At 37.0% G+C, this 12,679-nt stretch overlaps 1 protein-coding gene across 12 annotated transcripts in view; it reads left to right on the top strand.

Annotated features, from left to right (window-relative positions):
- The window catches only part of Dock3 (dedicator of cytokinesis 3), a 707,026-nt gene that overhangs the window by 256,472 nt on the left and 437,875 nt on the right, over positions 1-12,679 (top strand). The window lies entirely within an intron of this gene.

The raw sequence follows: 12,679 nt of genomic DNA on the forward strand, positions 1-12,679 counted from the left end.
CTTATAAACTACAGAATGGGAAATTTTTCAAATAATACCCCATAAGATTTTTTTGTTGCTCATAAGATTTTTGTTAAGGTATGAATATTAGTTATTATTATGCATACTAACTTTATGTACTAGATTTTATGTTCCTAGAGTTTTACAGTTGATACTCCTCATCAAAGTATGGAAACTGTGAAAAATTTCTTATTTTTATTTAAAAATTGTTCAGAGTTTTAACTATCAGTTTTGTCACTGGAATCATTCATTTCATTAGCTTTTTAAGGTAATGATCATGAAGAAACAGTATGTTCAAATTTTAGTTCCTTATAACTAGGGATTTTCTTTCTTGGCACGACTAACATTTAGAGCTTGACAATTCTTTGTTTAGGTCACTGTCTTCTGCAATGGAAGATATGAGGTAGAATATATATAGGCTCCATGTCTGTATTTTACACTGTCCTTAAGCCTCATATATTGTATGTAATATTAGCATTAATGTTTAGTTGTAGAAACTAATTCTGGAGTTTTGAACTATAGGTAGTTCATGAATGACTGCCCATCAGTTGGCCTGTAACATTCACGATACAAATGGGTTTAATCATTTTAGTAGGTCTTTTAAATTAATATACAGCTACATGTTAGTCATGCGGCAGGTCCAGGAGGTTCCAAACTCCGCCCAGCCAGGAACAAGACACCACCTACACCAAAAGTTGGGCGGGGGGGCCCCTCTGGCGGTGGTGTCAAACTGGGTATTGCTTTGCCTAGCACCCGAGGCTGGTACCCCAAGTACCTGAGGTTCTGAGCTCCACCCAGCCAGGCTTGAGCCCCAGCACCCCACTCCAGGGGTACATCCTTGCTAGCTGCACAGAGAATCTGAACTCTGCCCAGCTCAGTGACCCAGCGCAGTCCATTGGGAATGCCCGGCTAGCCTCACAGGGATTCTGTGCCACAGGTCAGGGATGTGGCCCCGCTAGCCAGGGGGATATTGGAGGATTGAAACTCTGCCCAGTGCAGCATTCCAGTGCAATCCAGCAGGAGGGTGCCTGACCAGCCACATGGGTCCCAGAGGAATATAATAACTAAATGAAAGAGCAAGAGGCAGTCTCGGTCCTCCAGCCCACTGAGAACAAGTCCAAGAGACATTGAAATGACAGACAGTGGAAATTGCACAACTGAACTTTCTGAAATGATAGCAGATGAAGTAAAAAATATCTTCATGAAGTTATAGATGAAATCAGTTCAGAAATAATCTTTCAGGTAAAAAATGAAGTGACAAACCTTATGAAAGCAGTACCGTGTGTATCTAAAGAAGATGTAAATAAAAAAATTGAAGAACATAAAATGATGGAAAACTTGAATGAATAATATAAAGCTGAACATTGGGGTAGTTATGCATATACCACTGGTAGTTCATGCCACCAAGCAGTGAGACATATAAATATGTTAATTTGTCCTGGACTCATAAATATGTTACGTTATAAATATGTTAATTTGACCTGGCACTCATAGATCTTTTAGAAGAATGTATTGTTTCATCTCCATGTGTTTGCATTGCTTCCAAAGTTTCTTTTCCATAGAAAGTTTTTGACTTTTTGTAGTTAGCTAAGCTTATTTATGAGCTAGTATGTGGTCTATTTTGGAGACTGTTCCAGGTGCAGCTAAGAACATGTATTCTGTTGTTTGACTGAAGACTTTGTAGATATGTGTTAAGTCTGTTCAAAGATTTGATTAAACTTTTGATATTTTTGTTGTTTTTGTTAGTTGATCTGTTTGTGATAGTGGGTCTTAAGGTCCTACACTTTTTACTTATTTATTTAAAGAAAAAATAAAACAGAAAATGGGGAGAAATAGTACATACTTTCAAAGAAAAAAAATAAACAGTAATAAATCACTAGTTAATGTTTACATATTGTCCCCCACAAATAATTGTTCAAGTTACAAAAGTGGAACATATAAATGGGAACTCAACCAGGGAGACTGCAAACAGTTCTGTTCAACTATCCAACAAAAACTAAGTAATATGGTTATCAATCCTATACACTAAGACATGTACGCATTTATCCATACCTTCATTTATGTTGAGACCAAACAAAACTAGCAGATTAAAATCATTCTGAACAAAGCTTAATAGTATTGCTGGATTTCGCATCATGACACTCCAGAATCAGCACTGGGTACTGCAGTGCCCCTTTTTTTCCTTCAAAGTATTTGTTCAATTCATCATGTGTCGTAAGATCAGTTCTCATAAACTGATTATAGGTGTTATGCAAGCATGAGTCTTAACATGTATTTCTATCCTTTCTATTAGAGGGAGAAACAGAACAGAACAGGACAGGACATAATATAGACACATAAAACTAAAAAGACATGTAAAACTACTGTAAAAGGAGTTCTATCATAGTTACTGTGCTATGTCTTATTATCATCAACAGAATTGGCTATATTATCAGACAAAGTATAATTGAATATATCAGTTCTTTACAGAATTAATAGAAATTGATAGTGTAGAGCTAGAAAAACAGGTAGTGAAATCAGAATGAGTGTCATATGAATTGTCATTTTCAGTATAGTTGTCTATACTCTTCGACTTGATACCATCAACCGATCAGGTTTTTTTTTTAATTTTATTTAAAAGAAAAAAGAGAAAAAACAAAACAAAACAAAGCTGTGTAAGGGTAGAAGTAATACAGAACTACACACAAAAAAAAAAAACCAGTAAGAAATCACCAGTTAATAGATTACACGTTATCATCTTAGAGATAGTTGCTCAAGTCATAGTATCAAAGCATACAAAGTGAACATCCAAACAGAGAGACTGCAAACAGTTGTGTTCAATGATCCAACCAAAAACATTAATATGGTCAGCTGTTTAACACCCCTAAACACACTTGCAGTTGTATTCTTTAGATCACTTTTTTCCCTCTCTTTTTTACAAAAAAAATTTAAACATTTTGGGTTTTATTACTCCTTAGTTCTTATTACTTTTTTTTGGAAGAGAATAAAGTGAAATATGGCAAAACAAAGCTGTCAGTCAAAACAAAGGATAAACATAGTACATGATGTAAAAACAGAGTACAAGGTTATCAACAATGGTTACCACAAAGCCTATTGCTTCCTTAAAAAGAATTGTCTATCTCATTAGGTATTATAAAGTTGAACAAAACAGTAGAGAACAAGACCAATAAAACTTAAACATTGTAAACATTACAGGACTTCCAAAGGAGACAATAGTCAAACCAGAACGGACATCTTAGTGAATCTTACTGCCTTCAAAGTAGTTGCCTATACCCTCAAACTTGATGCTATCATACAGAACGGAACAGAGTCTAATAAGTCAAAACAAGATAGTGGGAGTATTGCAGGAAATCAAAACAAGTTAATAGGAAATCAAAAAAAGTTACTATAATATATCCTGCTAATTTTTAAAATTTTTCCCCTTAATTAAAAAAACCATAAAAAATAACAATAAAATTTTTGTAATGCATAAGGGAGAGATTGAGATAAAACAGGACATAACAATATAACAATACAGGTCAAAGCATGAGTATTTCAGCAAACTAGTGCTTCACCACCAAATAACCCGACTTAATAGTAGTTACCATAGTGTCTGTCTTTTTCCTTGAAATATTTGAATATAACTTCATATACTATAGTTTCAAATATTTCCATATCGAGAAGCCCAGAATAAAGCCATTAAATTAATAAGTGAAAACTTTATAGGGCTTCAAGGCCACATAATGGGGAATCATGATTACCACATACTTTTATATATTTGAATCATTACTTACATTAGGGAAACTATTCAGCATTCACACATGCGAGATTGATTTATTTCACTTAAGAGTATGGTCTCAAGCTGCTCCCATTTATTGATAAATATCTCAATGTGATCCTTCTTTATAGCTGAGTAAAACTCCATTGTATAGAAATACCACAACTTTTTTATCCATTCCTCAGTTGATGGACACTTGGGTTGTTTCCAAGATCTGGCTATTACAAATTGTGCTGCTATAAACATAGGTACACATATATCACCATGGTATGATGCTTTCAGTTCTTCTGGGAATATGCCTAGAAGTGGAATAGCTGGAACAAATGAGACTTCGAATCCCAGCTTTTTGAGAAATCTCCAGACTGATCTCCACAAAGTTTGCACCAGTCTACACTCCCACCAACAGTGTAGGAGAGTTCCTTTTTCCCCACAGACTCTCCAGCATTTGTTGTTGTTGGTTTTCTTGATCCTGGCCATTCTTTCAGGAGTGAGATGGAATCTCAGTGTGATTTTAATTTGCATTTCTCTAATGACCAATGATGATGAACATTGTATTTATTTGCCATTTGTATTTCTTCATCTGAGAAGTGCGTATTCATCTCAGATGCCCATCTTGGATCAGATCTTTGAATTTTGGGGGTCTGATTTTTTTTAATTCTTTATATGTTTTAGACAAGGGTCCCTTTATGAGAGAGAGTTCACTAAAATCTTTTCCCAGAATATGGGTGTTCTTTTCACTATGCTGGAGATTTCTTTTGACAGGCAGAAGCTTTTTAATAAGAAGTGGTCCAGGTTATTGATTCTGGGAAGTATTTCCCATGCGGTTTGAGTCCTGTTCATGAATTCTCTACCTACCCCTATGTCTTCAAGGTTTCTACCCAATTTGTCTTCCAATAGATTTAGTGTTTCTGTTTTAATATTCAGATCTTTGACCCATTTAGATTTTAATTTAGTACATGATGATAGGCATGGGTCTAGCTTTAGTTTTCGGCAAATGGAGAGCCAGTTTTTCCAGCACCATTTATTAAAGAGACTGTCGTTCTTCCAGTGAACATGCTTGGCTCCTTTATCAAAGATAAGGTGGTTGAGTGTGTTTGTATTTGTGGTTGTATCTTCTAATCTATTCCATTGGTCTTCGTCTCTGTTTTGATTCCAGTACCATGTTGATTTTACTACTGTTGCTTTGTAGTGTAACTTCAAGTCAGGGATTGTGATGCCTCCTGCCTTGCCTTTGCTGCTTAGAATTGCCTTTGCTATTGTAGGTCTCTTCTGGTTCCAGATGAATTTTAGGAGTGATTTCTCTAGATTTCTAAGTATGTTGATGGTATTTTTATTTGGAATGCATTGAATCTGTATAACAGTTTTGGGAGAATGGCCATTTTCACAATGTTTGTTCTTCCTATCCTTGATCAAGGGATGTCTTTCCATTTTATGAGATTATCTTCAATTTCTTTTTTCAGTGTACTATAATTTTCCCTGTATAGGTCTTTCACTTCTTTCGTAAGAGTAATTCCTAAATATTTCATTTTTTTGCTTGCTAGTGTGAAGAGTGTGGTTTCTCTTATTTCCCTCTCTGTGATTTTGTTGTTCGTGTATAGGAATGCTATTGATTTCTGAGTATTGATTTTGTATCCAGCTACATTACTGAATTTATTTATTATATCTAAGAGTCTCTCAATGGAGTTTAGGGGGTCTTCTATGTAGAGTATCATGTCATTTCAAACAATGATAATTTACCTTTTTCCTTTCCTATCTTTACCCCTTTTATTTCTCTCTCTTGTCTAATTGCTCTGGCTAGTACTTCCAGTACTGTATTAAATAGGAGTGGTGATAAAGGACATCCTTGTCTTGTGCCTGATTTTAAAGTAAAGGCTTTCAATTTTTGGCCATTGAGTATGATGCTGGATGTTGGTTTGTCATAAATGGCCTTTATTATATTGAGATAAAGACCATCTATTCCAATTTTCTGTAAAGTTCTTCATGAATGAATGTTGGACCTTATCGAAGGCTTTTTCTGCATCTATAGAAATGATGATGTGATTCTTACTTTTGGCTTTATTGATATGGTGGATTACATTTATTGATTTACGTATGTTGAACCATCCTTGCATTCCTGGGATGAATCCCACTTGGTCATGGTGTATAATCTTCTTGATGATTTGCTGGATCCTATTTGCCAATATTTTATTGAGGATTTTTGCATCTGTGTTCATTAGGGAGATTGGTCTATAGTTCTCTTTTTTAGTTGGGTCTTTCTCAGGTTTTGGTACTAGAGTCATATTTGCTTCCAGGAATGACTTAGGAACGATTGCTTCCCTTTCAGTTTCATTGAATAGTTTGAGGAGTGTCGGCATTAGGTCTTCTTTGTATTTCTTGTAGAATTCTGCAGTGAATCCATCTGGGCCTGGGCTCTTCTTTGTAGGTAAGGACTTAATTACATTTTCAATTTCATTAACAGAGATTGGGTTATTCAACAGTTTTGCATCCTCTTGATCTAGCTTTGGTAATTCATATGTTTCTAAGAATCTTTCTCTTTCTTCTGTGTTATCAAACCTTTGAGAGTAGAGGTTTTTGAAATAGGTGTTGATGATCTGTATTTCTGTAGAGTCTGTAGTGATTTCACCTTTTTCATTTCTTATTGCATGAGTTTGAGCTTTTTCTTCTCTTTTTTTAAAATAAGGTTGGCTAGGGGCTTATTGATTTTATTTATTCTTTCAAAGAACCAACTCTTTGATTCGTTGATTCTTTTTATTGTTTTCTTAGTCTCTATTGCATTGATTTCTGCTCTGAGTTTTATAATTTCCTCTCTTCTTTTGGCTTTGGGCTTGACTTGCTCTTCTTTTTCTAGCTGTTTGAGGTGTAGCATGAGATTATTTATTTGTATTCGTTCTGTTTTCCTGATGTGGGAACTCAGTGCAATAAATTTTCCTCTGATGACTGCTTTCATTGCATCCCACAGATTCCGGTAATTTGTATCTGCATTTTCATTTTCTTGTAGGTATTGTTTAATTTCTTCTGTGACCCACTGATTACTCAAGAGTGTGTTATTCAGTTTCCATGTGTTTATGGGATTTTGCAGTATCTTTTATCATGAATTTCTAATTTCAGTGTTCTATGATCCGATAACATGCAAGGGATGATTTCAACTCTTTTGCATTTGTTTAAATATGTTCTGTGAGCTAATGTATGGTGTATTTTAGAGAATGATCCATGTACTGCTGAGAAGAATGTGTATTCTGATGTTTTTGGGTGGAACATTCCGTATATGTCTATCAAATCCATTTGTTCGCAAGTGTGATTCAGTTCTGTTATTTCTTTGCTCATTTTCTGTCTGGTTGATCTGTCCCTTGGTGTCAATGGCATTTTAACGTCCCCTGTTACAATTGTGTTACTGATAATTTGAGTTTTCATTTCTGTTAACAGTTGTTTTATATAACTGGGTGCTCTGGAGTTTGGTGCATATATATTCAAGATAGTTATCCCTTCCTCTTGGAGTTTTCTCCTTAGGAGTATGTAGTGACCTTCTTTGTCCTTTATGGTCATTGTTGGTTTAAAGTTCACATTGTCTGGAAACAGAATGGCTACTCCTGCTTTTTTTTTTGATTCCTGCTGCATGAAGTATTGTTTTCCATCCTTTGACTTTCAGTCTGTGAGCATCCTTCTGGGTTAGATGGGTTTCCTGTAAACAGCATATGGTTGGATTTTGCTTCTTGATCCATTCTGCCAGTCTGTTTCTTTTGATTGGTGCATTGAGACCATTTACATTGATGGTTATAACTGTTAAATGCTGGTTTATTGTTGACATGTTATCTCTCTGCTGTTGCATCTTTCTCTTTCTGTTCTGTTTAATTATCTGCTTTGCTTAGTGGTTTTTTCCTTTGTGTATCTAAACTGTCTTTCAATATTTTTTGCAGGGTTGGCTTGGTGTTCATGATGTTCTTCAGCTGTTCTTTGTCATGGATATATTGTATTTCACCATCACTTTTGAATGATAGTTTTGCAGGGTACATCAGTCTAGGTTGGAAATCATTTTGCTTTAGGATCTGGAATACTTCACTCCATGCTCTTCTTGACTTAATTGTTTGTGAGAAGTCTGCTGTGATTCTGATAGGTTTTTGCTTTATAAGTGATCTGTCTTTTCTCTCTGACAGCTTTTAATAATCTATTCTTGTGTTGGATTTCTGGGATGGTGATTATTATATGTCTGGGTGTAGTTTTATTTTGGTTATGACTATTTGGAGTTCTATATGCTTTACTGATCCTGATGTCGGTTTCTGATCTCATGCTTGGGAAATTTTCAGCTGTTACTTCTCTGAATATCCTCTTGACATCTTTTATGTTGTTCCCTTCTTTTTCATTAATCCCTATCAATCTTATGTTATTTTTGTTTGCATCATCTTGCAGTTGTTGAATTGTTATTTCCAGATTCCTTGTTATTTTTAAAAGATCTTTCCTTTCCTGTAGTTTAGCTGCAATCCTGTCTTCAAGGTCTCAAATTCTATCTTCACTTTCATTGAGGTGGTTTTTTTCAACTTTCAGTGGAGTTTTTTATTTCCTGTATATGTCTGTGCATCTGCATTATTTATTCTGTTTGTTTCTTATATTGGTCATCTAGGGATTCTTATCTTTTTGTTTAGTTCCTCCAATTTTTTAACTGTGTTTTCTTTAGATGTATTCAGAATCTCTGTCATTTCTTTTATCATTTCTTCTTTTACCTGGGAGATTATTTTGAGTTTGAATTCCTTTAAAGTTTCCTGGAGTTGCTTGTTAATTTCAGTAGCTATTATGTCTGATATTTGAGGTGAATGGCATATATTTTCTTCTATATACATCGCTTCTAGGGTTTCTTGAGGTGGGCTGGAGGTTTGAGGTTGTAATTTGTTCTTTTGTTTTGTCATTTTCCTATATTTCTGTGTTTCAAGTGTTATTTGAAAGCTTCCTGAGGGTCTGTGGAAAATCCACTTCTGTGTTTGCAGCTCCTGGTACTCTGGCACCCAGTTTCCCCAAGCCACTCGGCCTGTAGAACCAATGGCCCTCTTCTGTCTGTTTAGAATCCCGTAGTTCCAGATAAGTTGGGCTCCAGGAACACTTGTGTGCCCACCTGCTTGCTGGAAGCTCCACAGTTCTCCAAGTGCAGCCAGAATGGGGACGTAGATGTAGATGCCTCAAACCCACTCATGTACTTCCCTGCACCCGGAAGCCTGGAGGGTCCCAAACAGTTTGGGCTTGTAGGCTGAGTGCACTGAGCACTTACAGCAGGCCGCGGGGCCTCTGGAACCTGCGATGTTCGCCTGCTTGCTGAGATATCCACAGTCCTCCAGACCCACGGGGAGGTGGATGCAGGTGCCCCAGATCCGCCCAGCCCTTTGTCTGCACCCAGATGGTGCGGTGCAGAAGTCCCAAATAGGCTGGGCTCCGGGGATAGTGTGCGCCCACCTGCTTGCTGGAAACTCCACAGTTCTCTAAGCACAGCCGGAATGGGGAGGTGATTGTAGATCAACCGATCAGTTTTGAGGATCAGTCAAGATACAACAATACAAGTCATACAAGGATCCTGTTTGAGTTAATAGGGAATTAAAGATGACTACTGTGCTATATCCTGATATCTTTGGGACAGCTGTCTATGCCCTTAGATCCAGTGCTTATATACAAACTGGGACGGAACAAGTTCCATCCAAGCAGAGTGGTGCTAGCAATATGGGTTTTAATTCCTGATACACTATTAGCAGTATCTTCTGCTGTCTTTTTTTAAAGACTATTCCTCCAATTTCACTCCCCCCACAATGTACTTGTATTTTTAGGTCTCCCCAACACTCTTGGTTTTATATTAGGGGGGCAACCTGCTATTTACCTAAGTGTTTCCAAACTTGTTCACTCCTGGACTTGATATTTAGTTGTATTTCTTCACTTATTAAAGCCTGTCTTTTCAACCTATCCATAAGTACTGGTCTGTTTGCCCCTTTTACTCTCTGGTTCCCTATCACATCGAGTTCTGTTTTCTCATATTTGATTTTGGTCCATATACCCTTCTTCAGGTTAATTATATTCCCTATAAAGAGCATCTCAGTAGACCCTACCTCTTGGTCCATTCTGCCTGTGATTCTTTTTTCCCTTACGTTAGTGTATGTAGGCCATCTATATTAGAAATTATATCTAACCTTCTCCGCCTCGTTTCTGTTGTGCTATTTTTCTGTCATTAGTTGTCTGTTTGTCTTTTTCATTTCGCTTTTTGTTCCATTCATTGGGGCCTCTCTGCCACTGTTTCTGAAATCTTGATGCTTTTCTCCCTCTTTAGAATGTCCAGTAGTATTCTCTGTAGAGTTGGATTGGTGTTTGTGAATTCCTCCAGTTCCTCTTTATCTTGGAAGCATCTTGTTTCTCCATTAATTTCTAGGGACAGTTGTGTAGGACAGACTAACATTGGCTGGAGGTTATTTTCTTTCAAGGCTTGGATTATTTTGCCCCATGCTCTTCTCAATTTGATGGTTTGTGCTGAGAAGTCTGATGTAATTCTGATGGGCTTTCTCTTGTAAGTGATCTGTTTCTTGTCTCTGACAGCTTTTAATATTCTGTTCTTATATTGCATTTCTGAAATCTTTATTATATGCCTCGGTGTAGTTTTATTTTGGTTGTAGGTGGCTGGAGTTCTGTATATCTCATACATCTGAGTATCTTTTCCTTTTCCTATGTTTGGGAAGTTTTCCTTAATTATTTCTGCACATAGCCTTTGCAGTTCCTTTTTATTTGTACGCCTGCTTCTTCATTGATATTCTTTATTCTTAAGTTCTGGATCCTCTTGTCATCTTGTAGCCTTTGTATTGTTACTGCTTGTTTCTTTGTTATTTTTAAGAAATTTTTCCTTTCATGTTCCCACATTGCAAACCTGTCCTCCAGTTTGGATAGCCTATTCTTAGTTTATTTAAAGGAATTTTGCTAGCTTACGTTGGAGTTTTTAATTTCCTGGTAATCTCTTTGAACCTGCTTCATGTGTTCTATGCTTTCTCTGTTTTGTCCATCAAACAATTCCCCCCCCCCTTTTTTTTTTGTTCTTCCACTATCTGTTTTTTCATGGGAAGTGCTTAGCATTTCTTTAACAATTCTACTTATATCTTGCTTTACTTGGTTAAATACTTCACTTTTGAACTTGTCTGTGAGGTCCCCAAGCTATCATTTTATGTCTGTTGGTGCCTTGTCTGATATTGCATGTTTGCTGTCCTCATTTTCCTTTCCATTTACTTTTCCTGGATCAGTGTTCTCAGGAGTGGAGACTGAGGACCCTTTCTTGTTGCTTCCTCTTTCCATACTTTGTTCCTTTCATACAAGCGTATATAGAAGGCCCAGCTTCTTTGTTGGTTACAGTTTGTTTGAATTGCGCTGGCTAGGTGTTCCCGCCTACTGCAATGTACTAGGGAGACATAGGCCCGGGCAGCCTATGATGCCCCCTGACCAGGTCAGTCAGCCTGCTGAAGGCTTCACTGCGTTAGAGTGCACTACCAGGCATAGGGACTTGATTTGGACCATCCTGTTGGGTCTTAGTCCAGGCGTTACCCAGGTTGAGTGCACCCCACCAATCCTGCTTTAAAAGGGAGTAGCCGGCTGAAGTCACCACTGCTCCTTGTTCTAGCCTATCTGCCCTGTCTGTCCCAAATGTCGTCTGTTGGAACTCCCCCTTCCCTATGGAAGAGTTTTTATTTCTCTCACTCACTGCAGGTCAATGCAGGGTTCCCTGCCAGCTCTGCTCTCAATTCAGTTTACCAACTCCCGCCCTCGGTGCAAACACCTTTCCAGTGAGTTGAGATTGGTGGGCTATCCTGGCTGTGCCAGTTCAAGCACAGCAGTGGAAAGAGTCCAAGCAGGGAGTTCAGGCGGCAGCACTGAGACTGTAGCTGTTACAAATGTATCACCGGGACTGAAGGTGCATCTCCCTCTGTTTGGGACTCCCCATGCTGTATTATTTTTGTAATCTAAGTTGACTATCTCAGAGAGCCTCTGTTGCTTGCTGTTATCTATCCGCCATCTTTGGGACTACCCCCAAGGTCCTCCATTTTTAATTGTGTTGATATTTATCTGTTCCTTTATGGCCATTACTTAATGTTTATTTTACGGAGTTGGAGACATTGGTATTTGATGCAAATGTGTATTAATCAATGTATCTATCTATGTGTCGATTTATGAATGTTACCTCTTTTTGTTGCATTGTTACCTTAACCAATATGTAGTGATCTTCTCTGCCTCTTCTGATCAGTTTTGGCTTGAAGTACAGCTTGTCTGAAAACAAGATATAGCTACTCCTATTTGTTTTTTGGACTTGTGTTGCATGAAATACTGTTTTGTAAAAAACAGTATTTGTTTGTGTTAAATTTGATTCTTTTATACAGTATATTGCTGAGCTTTGATTTTTTTTTTCACTCCATTCTGTTAATTTGTGTTTTTTGATTGGGGAGTTGTGAACAATCACATTGAGAGTTACTGCTGAAAAATACTGATATTCTTGTCACTGCTTTATTTTGTTGATTACTTTTTTACCCTTTCTGCATAACTGCTAAACCTCCAGTTAATGTATTCCTTACATTCGACTTTTTTTCATTGTTGGCTTCATTATCTTTTTCACAGATATCCTTGAAAAATTTTATAGTTATTGGTTTGTTGGTCATGATTTTCCAGGGTTTTCTTTGTCATAGAAAGAGCTCCCATCAGTTTTTAAAGATATTTTTGCAGGGTGTATCAGTCTTGGTTGGAAGTTGCTTTTTTAAGGGCTTGAAACACTTCCCTTTTAGTTTCTTCTGGCCTGTAAAGTTTGTGTTGAGAAGTCTGCTGTTATTATAATAGTTTTCCTTTTTATATAATTTCTTGCTTTTCTCAAACAGTCAGTTGAATTTCTTTTGTTAGACATCTTTGATTTTGGCCATGATGTGTCCTTGT

Source organism: Cavia porcellus, unplaced genomic scaffold (assembly GCF_034190915.1).
Source record: "Cavia porcellus strain 051 isolate PalLab524CR breed Dunkin Hartley unplaced genomic scaffold, mCavPor4.1 scaffold_5, whole genome shotgun sequence".
NCBI classification, from domain to species: Eukaryota; Metazoa; Chordata; class Mammalia; order Rodentia; family Caviidae; genus Cavia; species Cavia porcellus.